At 45.3% G+C, this 27,721-nt stretch overlaps 1 protein-coding gene across 1 annotated transcript in view; it reads left to right on the top strand.

Moving 5' to 3' along the window:
- LOC110492177 (metabotropic glutamate receptor 4) overlaps positions 1-27,721 on the top strand; it is a 320,316-nt gene that overhangs the window by 104,127 nt on the left and 188,468 nt on the right. The gene's annotated exons all lie outside the window — the stretch shown is intronic.

Here is a 27,721-nt window from a genome sequence, read left to right as displayed (position 1 = left end):
CGAGCGTTAACACGTTTAAATGTTTTACTCACATTGGCTGCGGTGAAGGAGAGCCTGCAGGTTTTGGTAGTGGGCCGTGTCAGTGGCACCGTATTGTCCTCAAAGCGAGCAAATAAGTTGTTTAGTTTGTCTGGGAGCAAGATGTCGGTGTCTGCGACGGGGCTGGTTTTCTTTTTGTAATCCCTGATTGACTGTAGACCCTGCCACTTACGTCCTGTGTCTGAGCTGTTGAATTGTAACTCTACTTTGTCTCTATACTGACGCTTAGCTTGTTTGATTGCCTTGCGGAGGGAATAGCTACACTGTTTGTATTCGGTCATGTTTCCAGTCGCCTTGCCATGATTAAAAGCAGTGGTTTGCGCTTTCAGTTTTGTGCGAATGCTACCATTAATCCACAGTTTCTGGTTGGGGATGGTTTTAATAGTCACCGTGGGTACAACATCACTAATGCTAATAAACTCGCCGAATCAGCATATACATCAATGTTGTTGTCTGAGGGTATCCGGAACATACCCAGTCCATGTGATCGAAGCAATCTTGAAGCGTGGAATCCAATTGGTCAGACCAGCGTTGTATTGACCTGTTCACGGACGTTTCCTGGGAGCAACAAAATGGTCAGATTTGCCGAGAGGGGGGGTTTTGTATGTGTCGTGGAAGTTAGAGTAGCAATGATCCAGAATAATGCCAGCCCGGGTCGCACATTCGATATGCTGATCAAATTTAGGGAGCCTTGTTTTCAGATTAGCCTTGTTAAAATCCCCAGCTACAGTAAATGCAGCTTCAGGATATGTGGTTTCCAGTTTACATAGAGTCCAATTGTAACGGCTTTCATCGGAAGAAGAGGAATCGTCAGACCAAAATGCAGCGGGATACGTGTTCATCTTTATTATAAGGAACTGAACACTGAATACAAAAATAACAAAAGGAAAACCCGAAACAGTCCTGCAAGGTGAAACAAACACTAAACAGAAATACAACTACCCACAACTAAAAGTGGAAAAACAGGCTACCTGAGTATGATTCCCAATCAGAGACAACGATAGACAGCTGTCCCTGATTGAGAACCTTACCCGGCCGAAACATAGAAATACAAACATAGAATGCCCACCCAAATCACACCCTGACCAAACAAAAATAGAAACATACAAAGCAATCTACGGTCAGGGCGTGACACCAATGAAGTTCTTTCAGGGCCGTCGAGGTGTCTGCTTGGGGCGGGATATGCACGGCTGTGATTAAAATCGAAGAGAATTCTCTCTGTAGATAATTTGATTGTAAGGAATTCTTTGTCAGGTGAACCAAAGGACTTGAGTTCCTGTATGTTGTTATGATCACACTACGCCTCGTTAATCATAAGGCATACACCCCCGCCCTTCTTACCAGAGAGATGCTTGTTTCTGTCGGCGCGATGCGTGAAGAAACCGGGTGTCTGTACCGACTCTGATAACGTATCCCGAGTGAGCCATGTTTCCGTGAAACAATTTTATTTTACAATATCTGATGTCTGTCTGGAATGCAACCCTTGCTCGAATTTCGTCTACCTTGTTGTCAAGAGACTGGACATTGTCGAGTAGTATACTCTGGAGCGGTGAGCGATGTACCCGTCTACAGAGCCTGACCAGAAGACCGTCTGCCCCTTCTGCGGCGCCGTTGTTTTGGGTCGTCTAATGGGATCCGATCCATTGCTCTGGGTATTGGTCCAAACAGAGGATCCGCTTCGGGAAAGTCGTATTCCTGGTCGTAATTTTGGTTGACGTTGCTCTTATATCCGATAGTTCTTCCCGGCTGTATGTAATAAGAGTTAAGGTTTCCTGGGGTAACAGTGTAAGAAATAATACATAAAATAAAGAAAATACTGCATAGTTTCCTAAGAGCGCGAAGCGAGGCGACCATCTCTGTCGGCGCCATATCTAGCTCAGGAACTACTGCTGCTCATAAACACATACTTCTATGTGAGCCTTGACCGACTCTCGCCATTTCATGCCCACGAGAATCTGTCCACGAGAGATTGTCCTCTTCACAACTGTCACTTGCAAACGTATTCTGTCTGCATCTGGAATTACCCCCGGGCCAAAGACTGGTTGTCCATACTGAAATAAGAAGCCGTTACTTATTCATTGATATGCTATCTTAAGCAGAGCTTCTCTTTCCTCTATCAGTAGCATGTGATGCAAGGCAACCACAAACCTCCACTCACTCCCTCCAATGACAGAAATCACTCAACTCATGTATGTATGAGTGTGTCCCAAATGGCTGGGAGGAATATGATGTGTCCTCAAGCTCTGTGTTATTTAAAACAAATCCGTTGTCACGTTCTGACCTTAGTTCCTTTGTTATGTCTTTGTGTTAGGTTGGTCAGGGCGTGAGTTGGGGTGGGTAGTCTATGTTATTTTTTCTGGTTCTCAACCAGAGACAGGTGTCGTTTGTTGTCTCTGATTGAGAATCATACTTAGGTAGCCTGTTTTCCCCATTTTGGTTGTGGGTGTTTAATTTCTGTTTAGTGTCTGTTCAACTGGCAGAACTGTTTCGTTTTCTCTTCGTTATTATTTTGTGTAGTGTTCAGTTTGTTCTATTAAAACATGATGAGCACTTAGCCCGCTGCATTTCTGTCCTCCTCTCCTTCCACCAACCAAAACCGTTCAATCCATAAAATTAATCCTTACTGTGTATTAATGTAATGCCAACACATCAATCTGAACTTGATATTGTACCGAAAAAATTAAAGGCATTAAAAATGCCTCCTAACTTGAAGACATTGAAAATAATAATATTTGTGTCATATGACATCGCCTGAATTCATGTTTGAGAGATTCATCCAGCATGCTCACTTGAGGTCTGTTGCACTGCAGATGAGGCGTAACATATTCATAGATGATGGATTATCATCATCATTTGGTTAATAGATGACACAAAGTTACACCTGGTGTATGGTGTCGATTTTAGGACCTTCTCAGCCTCATACGTTGACAACATTTTCACCTTTCATACCATTCACCAAAAAAGGTTCTCTGTCTAGCACCTTTTTTTATTCATTCCATAGATGAGACTGGTGTTAAATAACCAGAGCTGAAGCAAACTGAATATGATTTGTTTTTATTCCTCTCATGTTAGCTCAATACCTTTTATCCCTAATTTCCAGACCCTCCTCAGTGGTATATTCATTATCAACTTCCACTTTTCATGAGCTATCTGTAATGGCTCTTGACCAATTATAAAGCGTTGGTATAATTAGTTGCTTGGGCGAGTGAGTATGCTCCAAATTGTTTGTGCTGGAGGGGAACTCTGGGGGAGTTATGTCACTGGAGGGAGAGCGTGAGAGGGAGAAATGGGGAGAAAGAGAGAGAGCGATAGAGAGATCAATAGAAAGAGAATGAGAGAGGGAAGAAGAGTTATTCAGTTCACTGGAGTAGCAGCAACACTGATGGAGAGAGGAGGAAGACTCAAGTAGATCCACCTTGCAATCTCCAAGCATTGTTGAAATATTAAAATAAATATTCTTAGGGTCATGTACTCTGTCGTCTTTCTTTAAGCTCTGATGCCACTGAACAATAAGATGAATAGGTTGTATCCTATGTACATCTACCCACTTTCTCTGCCTAAACCTCCTCCAGAAAATGCCAGGGAATACATAAATGTGGGCTGAATCTTAAGGCTTTGTTTCTGTTTGTGTTTATCAGTCTCCCACAGATCCCCTATAGTGTAGGCGTCTGGGGTAATGGATTAGAGCACTGGTGTCCGTGATAGCATGCTTGAGAAAGAGCTGCATATTTCAGGGTCTGTCTTTCTCTTTCTTTGTGCCTGTGTGATGCCTGTGTTTTTCCAAGGAAGGAAGATTGTCACACTGCCACTGATATGCCCATCGGCACGACGGTCCAGTGCGGGCACAGTGTGCAGTGGTGTACACTAATGATGTGAAAACGCTGGGTGTTAAAGGTGCAGTAGAAGGCAGACCAGCCTATAAGGATTTGTTTTGGAGTGTGGTTTGGGGAATAGGAAGGTTAGCATTTGCTCTGCTGGCAAGGACACCATGGAACGTTTACAAATCAAATACAAACTGAAGGTGATACCTGTTGCATTCCAGAAGGGTGTCATGATTCCATATTCTGGGAGGATTCAGTAAGAACAGTATAGTGTTGTATTTAGGGTTGAAAAGGGAGGGTATATTACTGGAAACTTTCAGTAAACTACCAGAATTTTGTTTTTTATTAGATTATCAGAGGACATCTACTGGCCTTTCTTGGTACTTCAGATTATCACAGGTGTCTGTAATTATCTCTGGTGCTCTGTGTGGCCTAATCACATGAAGCAAACAGTTGAAGTCGGAAGTTTACATACACTTAGGTTGGAGTTATTAAAAATTGTTTTTCAACCACTCCATACATTTCTTGTTAACAAACCATAGTTTTGGCAAGTCAGTTAGGACATCTACTTTGTGCATGACACAAGTCATTTTTCCAACAATTGTTTACAGACAGATTATTTCACTTATAATTCACTGTATCACAACTTCAGTGGGTCAGAAGTTTACATACACTAAATTGACTGTGCCTTTAAACAGCTTGGAAAATTCCTGAAAATTATGTCATGGCTTTAAGCTTCTGATAGGCTAATTGACATAATTTGAGTCAAATGGAGGTGTATCTGTGAATGCATTTCAAGGCCAACCTTCAAACTCGGTGCGTCTTTGCTTGACATCATGGGAAAATCAAAAGAAATCAGCTAAGTCCTCAGAAAAAAATAGACCTCCACAAGTCTGGTTCATCGTTGGGAGCAATTTTCAAACGCCTGAAGGTATCACGTTCATCGGTACAAACAATAATATGCAAGTGTAAACACCATGGGACCACACAGCCATCATACCGCTCAGGAAGGAGACACGTTCTGTCTCCTTAAGATGAACATACTTCGGTGCGAAAGGTGCAAATCAATCCCAGAACAACAGCAAAAGGACCTTGTGAAGATGCTGGAGGAAACCGGTACAACATTATCTACAGTGCCTTGTGAAAGTATTCGGCCCCCTTGAACTTTGCGACCTTTTGCCACATTTCAGGCTTCAAACATAAAGATATAAAACTTTATTTTTTTTGTGAAGAATCAACAACAAGTGGGAAGCAATCATGAAGTGGAACGACATTTATTGGATATTTCAAACTTTTTTAACAAATCAAAAACTGAAAAATTGGGCGTGCCAAATTATTCAGCCCCCTTAAGTTAATACTTTGTAGCGCCACCTTTTGCTGCGATTACAGCTGTAAGTCGCTTGGGGTATGTCTCTATCAGTTTTGCACATCTAATTTTTTCCCATTCCTCCTTGCAAAACAGCTCGAGCTCAGTGAGGTTGGATGGAGAGTATTTGTGAACAGCAGTTTTCAGTTCTTTCCACAGATTCTCAATTGGATTCAAGTCTGGACTTTGACTTGGCCATTCTAACACCTGGATATGTTTATTTTTGAACCATTCCATTGTAGATTTTGCTTTATGTTTTGGATCATTGTCTTGTTGGAAGACAAATCTCCGTCCCAGTCTCAGGTCTTTTGCAGACTCCATCAGGTTTTCTTCCAGAATGGTCCTGTATTTGGCTCCATCCATCTTCCCATCAATTTTAACCATCTTCCCTGTCCCTGCTGAAGAAAAGCAGGCCCAAACCATGATGCTGCCACCACCATGTTTGACAGTAGGGATGGTGTGTTCAGGGTGATGATGTGTTGCTTTTACGCCAAACATAACATTTTGCATTGTTGCCAAAAAGTTCCATTTTGGTTTCATCTGACCAGAGCACCTTCTTCCACATGTTTGGTGTGTCTCCCAGGTGGCTTGTGGCAAACTTTAAACAACACTTTTTATGGATATCTTTAAGAAATGGCTTTCTTCTTGCCACTCTTCCATAAAGGCCAGATTTGTGCAATATACGACTGATTGTTGTCCTATGGACAGAGTCTCCCACCTCAGCTGTAGATCTCTGCAGTTCATCCAGAGTGATCATGGGCCTCTTGGCTGCATCTCTGATCAGTCTTCTCCTTGTATGAGCTGAAAGTTTAGAGGGACGGCCAGGTCTTGGTAGATTTGCAGTGGTCTGATACTCCTTCCATTTCAATATTATCGCTTGCACAATGCTCCTTGGGATGTTTAAAGCTTTGGAAATCTTTTTGTATCCAAATCCGGCTTTAAACTTCTTCACAACAGTATCTCGGACCTGCCTGGTGTGTTCCTTGTTCTTCATGATGCTCTCTGCGCTTTTAACGGACCTCTGAGACTATCACAGTGCAGGTGCATTTATACGGAGACTTGATTACACACAGGTGGATTGTATTTATCATCATTAGTCATTTAGGTCAACATTGGATCATTCAGAGATCCTCACTGAACTTCTGGAGAGAGTTTGCTGCACTGAAAGTAAAGGGGCTGAATAATTTTGCACGCCGAATTTTTCAGTTTTTGATTTGTTAAAAAAGTTTGAAATATCCAATAAATGTCGTTCCACTTCATGATTGTGTCCCACTTGTTGTTGATTCTTCACAAAAAGTACAGTTTTATATCTTTATGTTTGAAGCCTGAAATGTGGCAAAAGGTCGCAAAGTTCAAGGGGGCCGAATACTTTCGCAAGGCACTGTATATCCACAGTAAAACGAGTCCTATAACAACATAACATGAAAGTTCGCTCTACAAGGAAGAAGCCACTGCTCCAAAGCTGCTATATAAAAATGCCAGACTACTGTTTGCAACTGCACATAATGACCATCGTTATGTTTGGAGGAAAAAAGGGGATGCTTGCAAGCCGAAAAACACCATCCCAACCGTGAAGCATGGGGGTGGCAGCTTCATGTTGTGGGGGTGCTTTGCTGCAGGAGGGACTGGTGCACTTCACAAAATAGATGGCATCGTGAGGAAAGAAAATTATGTGGATATATTGAAGTAAAATCTAAAGACATCAGTCAGGAAGTTAAAGCTTGGTCGCAAATGGGTCTTCCGAATGGACAATGACCCCATGCATACTTCCGAAATTGTGGCAAAACGGCTTAAGGACAACAAAGTCAAGGTATTGGAGTGGCCATCACAAATGGACCAAAATTCACCCAACTTATTGTGGGAAGCTTTTGTGGAAGGCTACCCAAAACGTTTGACCCAAGTTAAGCAATTTAAAGACAATGCTACGAAATACTAATTGAGCATATGTAAACTTCTGACCCACTGGGAATGTGATGAAAGAAATAAAAGCTGAAATAAATCATTCTCTCTACTATTATTCTGACATTTCACATTCTTAAAATAAAGTGGTGATCCTAACTGACCTAAGACAGGGACTTTTTTTTTTACAAGGATTAAATGTCAGGAATTGTGAACAACTGAGGTTAAATGTATTTGGCTAAGGTGTATGTGAACTTCCCACACCAACTGTATAGTATATATGATATATATTTTTTAAGATATTCCAGTATATACTGAACAAAAATATACATGCAGCATGCAGCAATTTCAACGATTTTACTGATTTACAGTTCATATAAGGAAATAAGTCAATTTAAATTAATTCATTTGGCCATAATGTATGGGCGCAGCCATGGGTGGGCCTGGGTGGGCTTAGGCCCACCCACTGGGGAGCAAGGCCCAGCCAATCAGAATAAGTGGTTACACATAGTTGCACATGGTCTGCGGTTGTGAGGTTGGTTGGACGTACTGCCAAATTCTCTAAAATGACGTAGGAGGCAGTTTATGGTAGAGAAATCAATATGAAATTATCTGGCAATAGCTCTGGTGGACATTCCTGCAGTCAGCATGCCAATTGCACACTCTCTCAAAACTTGAGACATCTGTGACATTGTGTTGCGCAACAAAACGGCACCTATGAGTGGCCTTTTATTGTCCCCAGCACAAGGTGCACCTATGTAATGATAATGATGTTCAATCAGCTTCTTGATATGCCACACCGGTCAAGTGGATGGATTATCTTGGCATAGGAGAAATTGTGCAAATCATTTGAGATAAATAAGCTTTTTGTGCAAATGGAACATTTCTGGGATCGTTTATTTCAGCTCATAAAACATGGGACCAACACTTTACATGTTGCCTTTGTATTTTATTTCAGTGTAAATTACCAAAAGGAACATAGATTGCCATAGATTACCTGTTAATTACTAAAATTACTGAAGATTTCTAACTTTATTAATTACCTAGTTGGAATTCCAACACTGATCCTCATCAGGCAGGCCTCCCAATCCCTATCCTCCTGTACATTTCATGTGACGCAGAGCACCACAGCGAGATAAAAACAGGATGCTTCCCCTCATCAATATTGACCTACCTGGATGTAGAGATGGGACTGGATTTTCATGCACTGGGAGGAGGTTATACCGTGTTCCTCTCCTAGCTGCTTCTCCTCAGCGCGTGCTGAAGGAAGCGAGTAGTCAGGGTGGCGATGTTCTTTCCTTAAGTGATGGGAGTCATTATATGATCATATGTCAGGTTAAACGGATGTGAGAGCAATCAAGAGCCTAGAGCTATAGGGGCACGTGACCTTTCATGTAGTGGTACGTGAGTAAAATCATTGAGGAAGCCAAGCCAGGAAAAAAAATCTATATTACAACCTATGTGTTGTGATAATTGTGTTGTTTGCTCTATGACCTGTTCGTTTATATGCCTTGCCACGATGATAGATAGGCAAAGGCCGAGACAGTAAGAAGATAGTGGCAGAATAAATTCAACCACACCTTTGTTTCATCACAAAACCGGAGAGCAACATCTGTCCACAAAGCATATTGCATGTAACAATCAATTACATTTTTCCTACATTTTCAAACTATTAAACAACTATTGAGTTATAATCACGGAGAGTTCCCGCAAGTCGCAAAGAAAACAGGAGCTGCCTCCACTATTCCAGCACCATTTCAAGATAATAAAATCACCTATGCTTAGTCTGATACAAGATACCAAAACCGATTTAGTCCAATCAACGTAAGCTTAATATGATGTGGCTGGCCATGGTACTGATTTCTGTGTGTTTGTGTGTTCAAGTAGAAAAAAACACCCGATTTATCAAATATTATATATTTCTTAATTCCATTCTTGTACTTTTAGATTGATGTGTATTGTTGTAAATTGTTAGATACTACTGCACTGTTGAAGCTAGGAACACAATAATTTCGCTACACCCTCAATAACATCTGCTAAATATGTGCATGCGACCAATAAAATGTTATTTGATTGGAACATGTTGACTCACTCTATTTGTATGTTCTTGCCATCTTTCATGTTGCCGAAATGGTCTATAACTCTGTCATACAGTAGGCTCCACACTTTTAGTTTTTGTTGTCCTGGCTAAAATGCTTGCTCGCTAGCCTAACTTCTTTTCATGGGCAACGATGAGCCAGCTAGTTAACATAAGCCTACTACTGTACATCTAGCTACATTTTGAACTTCCATCCCCTCAGGCCTGGTGCACGATGTATGAATTTATGGTTGGGTCAGAATCGCAGATAAAATCATTGGCCAGTATGCATATCCACAGGTAGATGTTTGGGGGTGGGGGTGCTGCGATGTTGCCCTCGCCACAGACAGATACCTGTACACTAATACAGGACCAGTAAAGGTCCAGTGCACTACTTTTGTGGGAAAAACAAAAAACAAAATCTGATTTTTCAGGGGGTGCTGCAGCACCTTCAGCACCCCTACTTCCTGCGGCTATGCCAGTACGGAGAATTAAGTAAAACACAAGCCCAAATCCCTATCTCCATCCATGGCTGATTTAGGAAAGGGACAACAACCGGAGGGAAAGGGGGTTGTACAATTGAATGCCTTCAACTGAAATGTGTCTTCCGCATTTAACCCAACCCCTCTGAATCAGAAAGGTGCGGGGGGCTGCCTTAATCGACATCCACATCTTTGGCTCCTGACAGATTCTGCCCCTGATTAGCTCGGGGATTTGATCCAGCAACGTTTCAGTTACTGGCCCAATGCTCTAAGCACTAGGCTACACAACCAGATGCAACAATTCCATTTTTTTTGTCAATGATGTTTGGCTTTTGTTGTGATTGGAGTGAAGCCAAATCCAAACTGACTTCCTTTGACACTTTTTTTTTGTGCGCTAGGACCATTAACAGTTGAGCTCAATGCTGATTGGTTATTATTATTATTTTTTAAATATCAAGGAAGGCCAAATGCTCGCTGGCTTCCCTTGCATTCAAACCTACGGGCGGTAACAAAACAATTTTTGACCAGACAGCATCAGATAGATGGGCTACACATACAGCGACAGTGGGGCGCTGTTTCGCTCGCTTGGATACTTTCTCTGGTGAGATACGTTCAGCTTCTTGACATTCAGAAGAATATAGACAGCTCAAGAGTTATGCTTCGATATGCAGAAAAATGTACATATTAATCTTACATAGAATTAAGTATAATTAGTATGGCTCTAGATTACAGGAAAAAGCTGTTTCGGGTGTTTGACAAATCCAAAATTCTCCAACTCCCCAGCCATCATGACTTAGTTTGTGCCCCCTCAGATATTGGGGGAGCATGAAGCCCATGTCTATATCCGCTTGGTAACAAATGCCTACAGCAATATGTTACAGTTTGTTTGAGTGTGCACCATTAACTGTTCAAAGCTGCCAGCTCTGGCTCTCATTCCCTTTCATTCATTCCTATACGGCCACGACTTCTGTGTTGATGAGTAAGCAGAGACGCCAGGTTCCTTTCAGTGCTGCTAGTATAAACACTGTTATCGTAACGCCCTCATGCTCATTACTGAGACACAGAGGGAATTTTTCTAATTTATTCTGTGTCTAAAGCTTTAGATAACCCAATCAGCTTCTGTCTGTCAGTCACTGCCGCTTCAGAGGCAGGGTTGGAGTGCTTTGTTGTGGGTCTGGCTGGGGTGTATGGGAAGTTGAGAACCATGAGTGCTATTACAGTGGCAGGAATAAGTAACTGTTGGGAACTAATGAGCTATTTACCCTGCCTCACTTATGATACAAAGACGAAAAGGACAATGACAGTGCAACATTTGTCGACTGAAGATGACAAAACACCTTTTTCCACCACAATGTGTTCTACATTATTGAATCACATTATTGAAAGCGTAATATAAATGTTCAATTACAGAATTCCATTCTATTAACATGATCTCTCAATAAGACATTTTAAATTATGCTTCAGGCAAATAGTCACATTTTTATTTCGGTATTGAGTTTGTGAATATACAGTACCAGTTAAAAGTTTGGACACCTACTGATTCAAGGGTTTTTCTTTATTTTTACTATTTTCTACATATTTTCTACAAGACATTGGAACTATGAAATAACATAGGATTCATGTAGTAAACAAACAAAAAGTTAAACAAACCAAAATATATTTTAAATTCTTCAAAGTAGCCACCCTTTGCCTTGATGACAGCTTTGCACACTCTTGCATTCTCTCAACCAGCTTCAGGAGTTCCCAAATATGAGCACTTGTTGGTTGCTTTTCCTTCACTCTGCGGTCCAACTCATCCCAAACCATCTGTTGGGTTGAGGTTGGTTGATTGTGGAGGCCAGGTCATCTGATGCAGCACTCCATCACTCTCCTTCTAGGTGAAATAGCCCTTACACAGCCTGGAGGCTGGGTCATTGTCCTGTTGAAAAACAAATGATAGTCCCACTAAGCGCAAACTAGATGGGATGACGTATCACTGCAGAATGCTGTGGTCGCCATGCTGGTTAAGTGTGCATTGAATTTTAAATAAATCACTGAGTGTCACCAACAAAGCATCTTCACACACCTCCTCCATGGTCGGAACGGAGCTCATGAAGAGGAGACGGAGATCTGTTCACCTACTCTACGTCACAAAGACACAGCGGTTGGAACCAAAAATCTGAAATTTGGACTCATCAGACCAAAGGACAGATTTCCACCTGTCTAATGTCCATTGCTAGTGTTTCTTGGCCCAAGCAAGTCTCTTCTTATTATTGGTGTCCTTTAGTAGTGGTTTCTTTGCAGCAGTTCCATTGGCGCCGGAGGAGATGATTGTCATTTTACATGCTCCTAACCAATTGGGCTATTGTGTGATTTCGCATTATTTGTAACTTATTTTGGAAATATTGTTTGGGCCACTGTCTCTTATGACCAAAAAGAGGTTCTGGATATCAGGACAGCTGTAATAATGGAGCTGTGAGTCAGGAAGCTGGTGCAACGTTTAATAAAACCAGGAACAATACAATTCCATGTGGCTACACGCCGGTACACAATAATAATACCAACTGGAGAGTGAACATAAGAGAGTGACATATAAAGGGGAGAAAATTATGAATGTAATGAAGTCCAGTTGTGAATCATAATGATTAACAGGTGCGTGTAATGATGAGTACCTATTGTGCGTAATGATGAATCCCAGAACCGGTGGTTAGTATTCGTACGCCGGAGGGGAGGAGCAGGAAAATATGTGACAGTATCCCCCTCTGACGCGCAGCTCCAGCCGCAGGACGACACTGACCAGTGGGACGACCCCGAGGAGCAGGTCGGTCCGGGCAGCGAAGGTGGAAATCACGGAGGATGTTGGGGTCCAGAATGTCCTCCTCTGGAACCCAACACCGCTCCTCTGGGCCATACCCCTCCCAGTCCATCAGATACTGGAGTTGACCACCACAACGTTGGGAGTCCATAAGCCGATCCCTTACCCCTGTGGGAATGTAGATACTCTCAGGAGGACAATTCCGGGTTCCCTCTCTAGAGCCTGGCGGATGTCCACATCTACGTCCCAAACCACTGGACCTACGACTCGGGAGGATGGAATTATGGGTGCCCTCTGGATAGGAACCTCTCTAAAATCGTAGATACAGGAAAGGGCATCGGCTTGATGTTCTTAGAACCTGAGCGATAGGTCAGCGTGAAGTCGGACCTGGTAAAGAAAAGTGCCCACCTGGCTAGGCGTGGATTCAGTCTCCTCGCTGTCCATATGTACTCTAGGTTCCGATGGTCGGTGAGGATGACTAATTTGGTGCCCTTGGTGCCCTCCAGCCAGTGTCTCCACTCCTCTAATGCCAACTTCACCGCCAGGAGCTCCCGATCACCAACGTCGTAATTCCTCTCTGCGGAGGACAGTTTCTTGGAGAAAAAAAGAACAAGGATACAATTTCACTGTCTTTGTGACAAAACTGCCCCCAGGCCCACCTCAGATGCGTCTACCTCAACCACAAAAGGTATTGTGGGATCTGGGTGTTTTAGCAAAGGGGCAAAGGTTAAATATCCCTTGAGGAGACGAAAGGCCTCATCGGCTGCTGGAGACCACACCAACTTACGAGACCCACCTTTGAAGAGGGAGGTGATGGGGGCGGCGATGGCGCTGAAGTTCCCGATGAAGCGGTGGTAGAAGTTGGCAAACCCCAAAAAAGGTTGTAACCCCTTGATGGTGGTTGGGACTGGCCAAGACCTTACAGCATCTATCTTCTTGTCCTCCATATTTACTCCCTGCAGGCTGATTTGGTAACCCAAGAATGATACAGCCCTCTAATGGAATTGGCACTTCACCTTGACGAACAGGTGATTGGCCAAGAGGAGTTCCAGGACTGCTTGAACGTGGGTAATGTGATCTTCCAGGTTGGTCTAAAAGATCAGGATGTCATCGATGTATACAATCAACTGACAACCGAACATGTCCCTGAACACCTTGTTGACGAATGCCTGGAACACTGACGGAGCATGGGCTAAGCCAAAGGCCTTTACCAAGTACTCATAGTGGCCAGCCATCATGCTGAACGCCGTCTTCCCTCCCGGATGTGGATGAGATTGTAAGCACTCCGCATGTCCAGTTTGGTGAAGAACTGGGCCTCGCAGAGTTGCTCGATGGCACCAACATGAGAGGGTACCGATACTTCGTGTTGATGTCATTGAGTCCTCGGTAATTGATACATGTAATACGCGTAATCCTCCCTCCTTTTTGGCCACAAAGAAGAAACCAGCCGATGCAGGAGACGTGGATGTGCGGATGAATCCCTGTTGGAGCGCCTGCTTGAATGTAATCCTCCATGGCATGGGTCTCAGCCACAGACAGAGGGTTGATGCGTCTGCACGGAGGTGTAACACCGGAAAACAGGTCGATGGCACAGTCAAAGGGGTGATGAGGAGGGAGACAGGTAGTGCGGGTCTTGGAGAATACCTCCCTTAGGTCCTTGTATTCCTCTGGGATATTGGGCTGAAGGGCAACCACAGGACTCTCAACCGACATGGAACCACAGGGGACAGGGAAGCAGGTCCTCCGGTATTCAGATGACGAGTCTGTGATTCTCATCCTCGACCATGAGATGGTAGGGTCATGTCATTGGAGCCAAGGGAGGCCAAGGATGATTGTGTCAACTTGTGCACTGGTGATGAAGAAGGGGATGTTCCCCTGATGATTGGACTCCACTGTGAGGGTGAGTGATGTGTGGGATGGTTCCAGATCCTAATGGCCGACAGTTGAGCCCTTGAACCGGAAAAGGAGAGGAGAGCGGGTAGATGGTAATGTTGAGGGAGGAGGCAAGGGTCTGATCCATAAAGTTTGCAGTGGCGCTGAAATCCACTAAAGCTGTAGACACAGTACATGAGGGACAGTCAGCCAGAGTGAAGGACACCATAGAGTCTAGCAGGAAGAGTTGAATCTGGAATACTCACTCCTGGTCCAGGAGATGGAACATCAAGTGACTGTCCCTCTGCTCTAGCGGATCCCGTATTCTGAAGTACTGGACACTGCTGGAGCTTGTGCACTCCTTGCCCACAGTACAGACATAGCCCCAGCTGCATCTGTCTGTGTCGTTCTGCCGCCAAAAGGCGTATGACCCCTACCACCATGGGTTCAGGTTCTGATCCCGAGTGCTAGCCGAAGGAGGTAGAGAAGCGATGAGAATGCCGACGCTCCCGGGGAAGGTTATCCAGACAGATGGCCATAGCAATGAGTGCGTCCAGGGTGAGGCTGTCGTCACAACAGGCCAGTTCCATCTGGACCTCCTCATGCAGACCTCTTCTAAATAGTGTACGAAGCACCGGCTGATTCCATCCACTTGAAGCTGCAACTGTCCTGAAGGTAGCGCATACTCAGTTGCCGTCTGATTCCCCTGCTGTAGCTCACCTCCGTATCTGAGCGCTGCGGGATGATCAAAAATGCATTTAAAAAGAGCCATGAACACCACACAAGAAGCTCTCCTCTCCTCTTTCCCAGATGACCGTAGCCCATTCCAATGCCCACCCGGTCAGCAGAGTAATAACCATGGCAACCTTAGACCTCTCGGTGGAGGGGTCTCCCAACTGGTGTGAAAAAGTGAGGGAGCACTGAAGGAGGAAGCCACGGCATTTGGATGGTGTACCGTAATATTTCTCAGTGAGGGATAGACCAGTATTGCTGACCTGAGCGGGTTGCTGAATGGGCCGTTGTGCTGGCTCACTGTGTAGACTGGCTCTAGAGTATCCTCCGCTGCAACATCTCTTGGGGGTGTTCGAGATGCTGCAGATTGCAGAGAACCTCTTCCATGGCCGTCCCCAGTTGAGCCAGCTGGTCATTGGTGTTGACGTAGAAGGTACCCTTGTTCGTCGACCGTCTGAGAGATATCCGATTTTCCTGCTGCTTCCATAGTTTGAGTTGGTATTCTGTAATAATGGAGCTGTGAGTCGGGATGCAGGTGAAACTTTCAATAGAACAACAAAACCAGGAACGAGACAATTAAATTTGGCTACACGCCGGTACGCAAGAATAACACCAATTTCTGAGCGGACATAAGAGAGTGACATATAAAGGGGAGGAAATTATGAAGGTAATGAAGTCCAGGTGTGAATCATAATGATTAACAGGTGCACCTAATGATGAGTGCCAGGTGTGCGTAATGATGAATCCCAGGACCTGTGGCTAGTATTCCGGTGACATCGTACACCGGAGGGGAGGAGCAGGAGATGATATGACAACAGCGATTATTCACATCGTACTTGACGAAGATTTTTTCTTTAACGAGTCGGATGTGAAGAATTTACTTTAGATGCCCAACAAGGCCCAAATCCCTGTCAATCGCATAAAGAGGAGACGGAGATATCGGGGACATAGGCGAGTGTGTAATCCGTCTCTACCATCAGTCCTATTAGTCAACGTGCAATCATTGGATAATAAAATGGATTAGGTCTGATCAAGATTATCCTACCAACGGGACATAAACATTTTAATATCTTATGTTTCACCGAGTCATGGCTGACATGGACAACATACAGCTGACTGGGTTTTTGGTGCATCAGCAAGACAGAACAGCTGCCTCCAGTAAGACGAGGGGTGGTGGTTTGTATCTATTTGTAAATAACAGCTGGTGCACAAAATCTAATATTAAGGATGTCTCGAGGTTTTGCTCGCCTGAGGTAGAGTCTCATTATAAGCTGTAGACCACATTATTTATCAAGAAAGTTTTCATCTATATTTTTCGCAGCTGTCTATTTGCCACCACAAACCTATGATGACACTAAAACTGTACTCAACGAGATGTATAAGGCCATAAGTAAACAACAAAATGCTCATCCAGAGGTGACGCTCCTAGTGGCCGGGGACTTTAATGCAAGGAAACTTAAATCCATTTTACCTAATTTCGACCAGCATATTACATGTGCAACCAGAGTAAAAAAAACTCTAGACCACCTTTACACCACACACAGAGATGCATACAAAGCTCTCCCTCGCCCTCCATTTGGTCAATCTTACCATAACTCTATCCTCCTGATTCCTGCTTACAAGCAAAAACTAACGCAGGACGTACCAGTGACTCACTCAATATGGAAGTGGTCAGATGAAGCAAATGTTAAGCTACAGGACTGTTTTGCTAGCACAAACTGGAATATGTTCCAGAATCCTTCCGTTGGAATTGAGGAGTACACCACATCAGTCACTGGCAGCAACACTGAAGCATGCATGAGAGCACCAGCTGTTGCAGAAGACTGTGTGATCACTCTCTCCATAGGTGATGTGAGTAAGACCTTTAAACAGGTCAACATTCACAAGGCCGCATGGTCAGACAGATTACCAGTACGTGTACTCCGAGCATGCACTGACCAACTTGCAAGTTTCTTCACCGACATTTTCAACCTGTCCTTGAACAAGTCTGTAATACCAACATGTTTCAAGCAGACCACCATAGTCCCTGTGCCCAAGAGCACCAAGGTAACCTTCCTAAATGACAACCGACCCATAGCACTCACGTCTGTAGCCATGAAGTGTTTTGAAAGGCTGGTCATGGCTCACATCAATGCCATTATCCCTGAAACCCTAGACCCACTCCAATTTGCATACCGCCCCAACAGATCCACAGATAATGCAATCTCTATTGCACTCCACACTGCCCTTTCCCACATGGACAAATAGAACACCTATGTGAGAATGCTATTAGTTGACTACAGCTCAGCATTCAACACTATATTTCCCTCAAAGCTCATCACTAAGCTAAGGACCCTGGGAATAGACACCTCCCTCTGCAACTGGATTCTGGACTTCCTGACGGGCCACCCCCAGGTGGTAAGGGTAGGTAACATCACAATCTCCATGCTGATCCTCAACACGGGGGCCCCTCAGGGGTGCGTGCTTAGTCCCCTCCTGTACTCGCTGTTCACCCATGACTGCATGGCCAATCACGACTCCAACAGCATCATTAAGTTTGCCGTTGACACAACAGTGGTAGGCCTGATCACCAACAATGATGAGAACAGCCTATTGGGAGGAGGTCAGAAACCTGGCAGTGTGGTGCCAGGATGACAACCTCTCCTTCAATGTGATCAAGACAAGGATATGATTGTGGACTACAGGAAAAGGAGGACCAATGAACTATCATGGTGCAAACACACCAAGACAGTCATTTATTATTTTTTTTATTTTTTTTCACCTTTATTTAACCAGGTAGGCTAGTTGAGAACAAGTTCTCATTTGCAACTGCGACCTGGCCAAGATAAAGCATAGCAGTGTGAACAGACAACACAGAGTTACACATGGAGTAAACAATTAACAAGTCAATAACACAGTAGAAAAAAATAGAGTCTATTAACATTGTGTGCAAAAGGCATGAGGAGGTAAGCGAATAATTACAATTTTGCAGATTAACACTGGAGTGATAAATGATCAGATGGTCATGTACAGGTAGAGATATTGGTGAGCAAAAGAGCAGAAAAGTAAATAAATATAAACAGTATGGGAATGAGATAGGTAAAATTGGGTGGGCTATTTACCGATAGACTATGTACAGCTGCAGCGATCGGTTAGCTGCTCAGATAGCAGATGTTTGAAGTTGGTGAGGGAGATAAAAGTCTCCAACTTCAGCGATTTTTGCAATTCGTTCCAGTCACAGGCAGCAGAGAACTGGAACGAAAGGCGGCCAAATGAGGTGTTGGCTTTAGGGATGATCAGTGAGATACACCTGCTGGAGCGCGTGCAACGGGTGGGTGTTGCCATCGTGACCAGTGAACTGAGATAAGGTGGAGTTTTACCTAGCGTGGACTTGTAGATGACCTGGAGCCAGTGGGTCTGGCGACGAATATGTGGCGAGGGCCAGCCGACTAGAGCATACAGGTCGCAGTGGTGGGTGGTATAAGGTGCTTTAGTAACAAAACAGATTGCACTGTGATAAACTGCATCCAGTTTGCTGAGTAGAGTGTTGGAAGCTATTTTGTAGATGACATCGCCGAAGTCGAGGATCGGTAGGATAGTCAGTTTTATTAGGGTAAGTTTGGCGGCGTGAGTGAAGGATGCTTTGTTGCGGAATAGAAAGCCGACTCTAGATTTGATTTTAGATTGGAGATGTTTGATATGAGTCTGGAAGGAGAGTTTACAGTCTAGCCAGACACCTAGGTACTTATAGATGTCCACATATTCTAGGTCGGAACCATCCAGGGTGGTGATGCTAGTCGGGTATGCGGGTGCAGGCAGCGAACGGTTGAAAAGCATGCATTTGGTTTTACTAGCGTTTAAGAGCAGTTGGAGGCCACGGAAGGACTGTTGTATGGCATTGAAGCTCGTTTGGAGGTTAGATAGCACAGTGTCCAAGGACGGGCCGGAGGTATACAGAACGGTGTCGTCTGCGTAGAGGTGGATCAGGGAATCGCCCGCAGCAAGAGCAACATCATTGATATATACAGAGAAAAGAGTCGGTCCGAGAATTGAACCCTGTGGCACCCCCATAGAGACTGCCAGAGGACCGGACAGCATGCCCTCCGATTTGACACACTGAACTCTGTCTGCAAAGTAGTTGGTGAACCAGGCAAGGCAGTCATCAGAAAAACCGAGGCTACTGAGTCTGCCGATAAGAATATGGTGATTGACAGAGTCGAAAGCCTTGGAGAGGGCATGACAAGGGCTATTCCCCCTCAGGAGACTGAAAAGATTTGGCATGCGTCTTCAGATCCTCAAAAAGTTCTACAGCTGCACCATCGAAGGAACCACCAGGTATGGCAACTGCTCGGCCTCCGACCGCAAGGCACTACAGAGGGTAGTGTGTACGGCTTCCTGCCTACCAGGACCTCTATACCAGATGGTGTTAGAGGAAGGCCATAAAAATTGCCCAAGACTCCAGACACCCTAGCCATAGACTGTTCTCTCTGCTACCACATGGCAAGCGGTACAGGAGTGCCAAGTTTAGGTCCAAAAGGCTTCTTAACTTCTTCTACCCCCAATCCATTAGACTCCTGAACAGCTAATTAAATGGCTACCCGGACTATTTGTATTGTCCCCTCCCACCCCGCACCCAATTTACGCTGCTACTACTGTCTGTTTATCAATCAATCACATTTATTTATAAAGCGCTTATAACATCAGCCGATGTCACAAAGTGCTATACAGAAATCCAGCCTAAAACACAAACAGCAAGCAATGCAGATTTAGAAGCACGGTGGCTAGGAAAAACCCTAGAAAGGCTGGAACCTAGGAAGATACCAGGAGAGGAACCAGGCTTTGAGGGGTAGACAGTTCTCTTCTGGCTGTGCCGGGTGGAGATAACAGTATATGGCCAAGATGTCAAATGTTCACAGATGACCAGCAGGGTCAAATAATAAAAGTCACAGTGGTTGTAGAGGGCGCAACAGGTCAGCACCCCAGGAGTACATTTTCAGTTGTTTTTTCATAGCCAATCATTCAGAGTTAGAGACAGCAGGTGCGGTAGAGAGAGTCAAAAACAGCAGGTCCGGGACAAGGTAGCACGTCCGGTAAACCGGTCAGGGTTCCATAGCTGCAGGCAGAACAGTTGAAACTGGAGCAGCAGCACTACCAGCTGGACTGGGGACAGCAAGGAGTCATCAGGCCAGGTAGTCCTGAGGCATGGTCCTAGGGCTCAGGTCCTCCGAGAGAAGAGAAAGAGAGAGAGAATTAGAGGGAGCATTCTTAAATTCACACAGGTCACCGGATAAGATAGGAAAAATACTCCAGATATTACAGACTGACCCTAGCCCCCGACACAAACTATTGCAGCATACATACTGGAGGCTGAGACAGGAGGGGTCTATGCATAGTCACTTTACCATTGCCTCTACCTACTGTACATGTACATATTACCTCAATTGCCTCAACTAACCTGTGCCCCCGCACATTGACTCTGTACGTAGCCTCGCTACTGTTATTTTTTTTGTAGCTCTGTTTATTTTTTCATTTTTCTGTTTATTTGAGTAAATACTTTTTTACCTCTCTGATCTCCCCATCCCGGATCCGGGATCGTGAATACAGACTCAAGCTCATTACCATAACGCAACGTTAACTATTCATGAAAATCGCAAATGAAATGAAATAAATATGCCATCTCTCAAGCTTAGCCTTTAGTAAACAACACTGTCATCTCAGATTTTCAAAATATGCTTCTCAACCATAGGAAAACAATAATTTGTGTAAAAGTAGCTAGCTAGCGTAGCATTTAGCGTTAGCATTAGCGTTAGCATCCAGCACGCAACATTTCAACAAAAACATAAAAGCCTTCAAATAAAATAATTTACCTTTGAAGAACTTTGGATGTTTTCAATGAGGAGACTCTCAGTTAGATAGCAAATGCTCAGTTTTTCCAAAAAGATTCTTTGTGTATTAGAAATAGCTCCGTTTTGTACATCACATTTGGCTACCAAAAAAAACTGAAAATTCAGTCCTCAAAACGCGAACTTTTTTCCAAATTAACTCCATAATATCGACTGAAAACATGGCAAACGTTGTTTAGAATCAATCCTCAAGGTGTTTTTCACATATCTCTTCGATGATATATCGTTAGTGGAAGCATGGTTTCTCCTCTCAATCAAATGGAAAAATACTTGCACCTGGCTTTGCGCACCAATTTCGACGCAGGACACCAGGCGGACACTTGGAAAATGTAGTCTCTTATGGTCAATCTTCCAATGATATGCCTACAAATACGTCACAATGCTGCCGACATCTTGGGGAAACGACAGAAGGTCTAAGCTTATTCCTGTCGCATTCACAGCCATATAAGGAGACATCAGAAAACAGAGCTTCAGAAATTCTGCTCATTTCCTGTTTGACGTTTCATCTTGGTTTCGCCTGTAGAATGAGTTCTGGGGCACTTACAGACAAGATCTTTGCAGATTCTGAAACTTCAGAGTGTTTTCTTTCCAAAACTGTCAAGAGCATCTTTTCGTGACAAAATATCGCGCTTAAAACGGGAACGTTTTTTATCCAAAAATGAAATAGCGCCCCTAGAGATCCAACTTATTTTTCTTAAAACTGCATTATTGGTTGAGGGCTTTAAAGTAAGCATTTCACTGTAAGGTCCACACCTGTTGTATTCGGTGCATGTGACAAATACAATTTGATTTGATTTGATGAAGGCCTGATTCAGTTCATGTTGAGATGTGTCTCTTACTTGAACTCTGTGAAGCGTTTATTTTGGCTCCAATTTCTGAGACTGGTAACTCTAATGAACTCATCCTCTGCAGCAGAGGTAACTCTGGATCTTCCTTTCCTGTGGCGGTCCTCATGAGAGCCAGTTTCATCATAGAGCTTGATGGTTTTTGCAACTGCACTTGAATAAACTTTCAAAGTTCTTGACATTTTCTGGATTGACTGACATTCATGTCTTAAAAAGTAATGATGGACTGTCGTTTCTCTTTGCTTATTTCAGCTGTTTTTTCAATAAAATTTTACCAAATAGGGCTATCTTCTGTATACCACCCCTACATTGTCACAACACAACTGATTGGCTTAAATGCATTAAGAAGGAAAGAAATTCCATATGAACTTTTAACAAGGTACGACTGTTAATTGAAATGCATTCCAGGTGACTACCTCATGAAGTTGGTTGAGAGAATGCCAAGAGTGTGCAAAGCCATCATCAAGGCAAAGGGTTGCTACTTTGAAGAATCTCTCATCGAAAATATATTGTAGTAACCAAAAACACTTTTGTGGTTACTACATCTTATTTCATAGTTTTGGTGTCTTCACTATTATTCTACAATGTAGAAAATAGTAAAAAATAAAGAAAAACCCTTCAATGAGTAGGTGTGTCCAAACTTTTGACTGGTACACTACATCAGCTATGATTCATCAGGCTTAGAAACAGCACCATGAAGAGTAGCTTTTACAGGGCACTATACGGTAAGGTGATGTGGGGTGTGTACTACATCATACAACAGAACACCTTATAAGGAGGTCATACATGCTCATGACAATCCTTATGCATTATATCCACATCATAATGCATTATAGCATTATAAAGTGTTAGAGTATTGAATAGGGAAATAATCAGTCCTCTCTTTATTTGATGTACATCTCTAGGTCCTATACGCTTAATATGACTGTAGTTCCTATATTCTTAACTACAGTGATAATGTGCAATCCCTTGGTGGTTGTGGCTCCATTAGTGGGGGACGAATGGCCGACAGAGGATCACAGAGAGGATGTTATAGTAGCTTTATATCAGTGAAATGAAGTTGTCTATAAGACTCAAGAACAGGTTGTGACAAATCTGAATAGACATGAGTGGACCATGATTGATGGCTCAGAAGGACATTGACGAGACAGTCAAGCATTTATGATCCAGTGCCATACTTTAAGTACAGCGAGGAATAGGAGACAGATGAAAGTACTAGCTATAGGATGGATGACTTTCTCTCTTTCCATCCTGATTCCTCACAAGATTGTAGTATCCAAACAGATGGAAGACCAGAGGAGAGTGAAGATGAATTGCCCAGAGCATAATGTGAGGGTTGTGGTGTGGTTCACGAGTTCGGCTTCTCGCCATCTGATGAACATGTCGGAAGGGGTAGTATTTGGCAGAGTTTGGTTTGAGGATTTTGGCGTGGATGGTTATCAGGGAACCAGCCCCCAGTCGTGGATCGGGGTTGGAAGCTGGCCTCCCGGCTGGGTCAGCCCCCGGTCATGAACTGTGGTTGTGCTGAGCCTGCTGGCAGGGCCAACCCCCAGCCATAAACTGATATTGTGCTGGCCTCCCTGCTGGCGGGGCCAGCCCCCAGCTGTGAACCAGCTGGCCCGCCATTTTGCAAGACACTTGGAGGGTGACTCGATGGTGAAGAGGACAGGGTGGTGATGGGTCAATGGATCAGCACGGACATGCATTACAGACTGTTTGTTAGGCAGATGTACAAAGGTGTGGAGATATACGTTTAAATGGTTAAGGAAGGCTTGTGGCTAATGAAGATTGGAGGCAGGTGAGCAAATTGGCATAGTCACGGCTCTATGTCCAAATAATGATTTTCTTACTAATAGGCTGCGTTCCATTATGGGTGACTGGGACCGTATATGGAGTTCCTGCTCCTTGGCCGGGTTCCAACATGAATGTCGGTACACATATATGGAGTTCCTGCTCTAACATGCTGACCAGACCGGACACGTCGCATGCGCAAGCGTTCCAAATGAATTTAGAAATCCATGTAGTTCAATTATTGCACTCACACTGCTCACGCTCGCCAACGAGCGTCTGCGATGCCAAGGGCTAAAATAGAACTCCTATTTCTGAAGCAGATCGTGCTGAAAGTCCTGCCTCTCCCATCTCCTCATTGGTTTATAGAAGCAGGTACCCACGTGCCATCTCCTCATTGGTTATACCCACGTGGGTGATTGAAAGATGAACTGTTTTGCCGGTCGTCGTAGTAATACTATGAAAGTTTAGATGCGATCACCATATAAATTCAAAGATGAAAAAGCCTGGGAGGAGAGATGACTAGAAACGATTCGGTTGGCCGTTTTATGTGTGGATTAATTGTCGGAGTAGAGGACCTTGTGCTTTTCAGGTAAAATAACTCAATGTTTATATCCCAGGACAAATTAGCTAGCAACAGCAAGCTAGCTAAATAGGACAAATTAGCTAGCAAGTGCCAGCTAACTAGCCATACATGTTTAATGCTTTCGACCTGTCCCCAAATTAATGTCATTGGTTCAGAGTTTGTTTTGATATTTTAACCTGCGCGTCGTGATTGCTTTTGGTGTAGGGGGACAAAATACATTTATGCACGATAGTGCATGATGGCGCATACGCACAGCCGGTTTGGGTTCCGTGTAAGGCTGCATACCAACACAAAAGACAATGCCCATATATGGAAGTTCCTGCTGTGGATTAGATGTGTCATCTGAAACGTAAAGCTCTACTCCTGAAACTGTGTTATAAACTACTACACATATCAGAGCATCAGACGTGACTGGTGAGACCAAGATGTTGGCATAGATTCAGTTAGGAATAAGAGACTTGCTCTAGCTCAAACACCATGTAGCTCAAATCAAATCAAATGTAATTTGTCACATACACATGGTTTACAGATGTTGTAACGGTATTCTTCGTGAGAAGGAGAGTCGGACCAAAATGCAGCGTGTCGATTGCGATTCATGTTTAATGAAAAAAAACACACTAAACACAAACACTACAAAAATAAAGAACGTGATGAACGTAACGAAAACCTAAAACAGCCTATCTGGTGAAAAACACATAGACAGGAACAATCACCCACAAACACACAGTGAAACCCAGGCTACCTAAATATGGTTCCCAATCAGAGACAATGACGAACACCTGCCTCTGATTGAGAACCATATCAGGCCGAACATAGAACTAGACAAACTAGACATGTAACATAGAATGCCCACTCAGATCACACCCTGACCAATCAAAACATAGAAAATACAAAGTAAACTATGGTCAGGGCGTGACAGTACCCCCCCCCCAAGGTGCGGACTCCGGCCGCAAAACCTGAACCTATAGGGGAGGGTCTGGGTGGGCATCTGTCCGCGGTGGCGGCTCTGGCGCTGGACGTGGACCCCACTCCATGACAGTTTTAATCCCCCTCCTAAACGTCCCTAAATAGGTTACCCACCACAATGATAACATGGGACAGAGGGACAGCTCGGGACAGAGGTAACTCGGGACAGATGGGTAGCTCAGCACTGAGAGGAAGCTCAGCACTGAGAAGAAGCTCAGCACTGAGAGGAAGCCCAGGCAGGTAGAAGAAACTACCAGAACCTGGCTGGCTGGCGGTTTCAGCAGATCCTGGTCGACTAGCAGATCTGGAAGAATCTGGTCGACTGGCGGATCTGGGAGAATCTGGTCGACTGGCGGATCTGGGAGAATCTGGTCGACTGGCGGATCTGGGAGAATCTGGACGACTGGCAGATCTGGGAGAATCTGGACGACTGGCAGATCTGGAAGAGTCTGGTCGACTGGCAGATCTGGAAGAGTCTGGTCGACTGGCAGATCTGGAAGAGTCTGGACGACTGGCAGATCTGGAAGAGTCTGGACGACTGGCAGATCTGGAAGAGTCTGGACGACTGGCAGATCTGGAAGAGTCTGGACGACTGGCAGATCTGGAAGAGTCTGGACGACTGGCAGATCTGGAAGAGTCTGGTCAACTGGCAGATCTGGGAGAGTCTGGTCGACTGGCAGATCTGGAAGAGTCTGGTCGACTGGCAGATCTGGAAGAGTCTGGTCGACTGGCAGATCTGGAAGAGTCTGGTCGACTGGCAGATCTGGAAGAGTCTGGTCGACTGGCAGATCTGGAAGAGTCTGGTCGACTGGCAGATCTGGTAGAGTCTGGTCGACTGGCAGATCTGGGAGAGTCTGGTCGACTGGCAGATCTGGGAGAGTCTGGTCGACTGGCAGATCTGGGAGAGTCTGGTCGACTGGCAGATCTGGGAGAGTCTGGTCGACTGGCAGATCTGGCTGCTCCATGCTGACTGGCTGCTCCATGATGACTGGCAGCTCTGGCTGCTCCATGCTGACTGGCTGCTCCATGCTGACTGGCAGCTCTGGCTGCTCCATGCTGACTGGCTGCTCCATGCTGACTGGCAGCTCTGGCTGCTCCATGCTGACTGGCTGCTCCATGCTGACTGGCAGCTCTGGCTGCTCCATGCTGACTGGCTGCTCCATGCTGACTGGCAGCTCTGGCTGCTCCATGCTGACTGGCTGCTCTGGCTGCTCCATGCTGACTGGCTGCTCCATGCTGACTGGCTGCTCCATGCTGACTGGCGGCCCTGGCTGCTCCATGCTGACTGGCGGCCCTGGCTGCTCCATGCTGACTGGCGGCCCTGGCTGCTCCATGCTGACTGGCGGCCCTGGCTGCTCCATGCTAACTGGCAGCTCTGGCGGCTCCTTGCAGACTGGCAGCTCTGGCGGCTCCTTGCAGACTGGCAGCTTTGGCGGCATCCTGCAGACAGGCAGCTCTGGCGGCTCCTTGCAGACTGGCAGCTCCTTACAGACTGGCAGCTCTATGCAGACTGGCAGCTCCTTGCAGACTGGCAGCTCCTTGCAGACTGTCAGCTCCTTGCAGACTGGCAGCTCCTTGCAGACTGGCAGCTCTATGCTAACTGGCAGCTCTATGCTAACTGGCAGCTCTATGCTAACTGGCAGCTCTATGCTAACTGGCAGCTCTATGCTAACTGGCAGCTCTGAACAGGCGGGAGACTCCGGCAGCGCTGTAGAGAAGGAAGGCTCTAACAGCGCTAAACAGGCGGGAGACTCCGACAGCGCTGGAGAGGAGGAAGGCTCTGGCAGCGCTGGACAGGCGAGGCGCACTGTAGGCCTGATGCGTGGTGCTGGCACTGGTGGTACTGGGCCGAGGACACGCACAGGAAGCCTGGTGCGGGGAGCTGCTACCGGAGGGCTGGGGTGTGGAGGTGGTACTGGAAAAACCGGACCGTGCAGGCGCACTGGAGCTCTTGAGCACCGAGCCTGCCCAACCTTACCTGGTTGAATGCTCACGGTCGCCCTGCCAGTGCGGCGAGGTGGAATAGCCCGCACTGGACTATGCAGGCGAACCGGAGAAACCGAGCGCAAGGCTGGTGCCATGTAAACCGGCCCAAGGAGACGCACTGGGGACCAGCTGCGTAGAGCCGGCTTCATGGCATTAGGCTCGACGCTCAATCTAGCCCGGCCGACACGCGGAGCTGGAATATACCGCACCGGGCTATGCACCCGCACTGGAGACACCGTGCGCACCACTGCATAACACGGTGCCTGTCCGGTCTCTCTAGCCCCCCGGTAAGCACAGGGAGTCTGCCCAGGTCTCCTACCTGGCGTAGCCATACTCCCTGTTAGCCCCCCCCCAAGAAATTTTTGGGGCTGCCTCTCGGGCTTCCTTGCCAGCCGTGTTCCCTCATATCGCCGGCTCCTCTCTCCGGCTGCCTCTGCTCTCCTAAGTGCCTCCACCTGTTCCCATGGGAGGCGATCTCTTCCAGCCAGTATCTCCTCCCAAGTGTAACAGCCCTTGCCATCCAAAACGTCCTCCCATGTCCATTCCTCTTTACGCTGCTGCTGCTGCCTGTTGACACGCTGCTTGG

The sequence above is a fragment of the Oncorhynchus mykiss genome, chromosome 16 (genome assembly GCF_013265735.2).
Source record: "Oncorhynchus mykiss isolate Arlee chromosome 16, USDA_OmykA_1.1, whole genome shotgun sequence".
Classification (NCBI taxonomy): Eukaryota; Metazoa; Chordata; class Actinopteri; order Salmoniformes; family Salmonidae; genus Oncorhynchus; species Oncorhynchus mykiss.
This window is presented reverse-complemented; position numbering and strand designations above follow the sequence as displayed.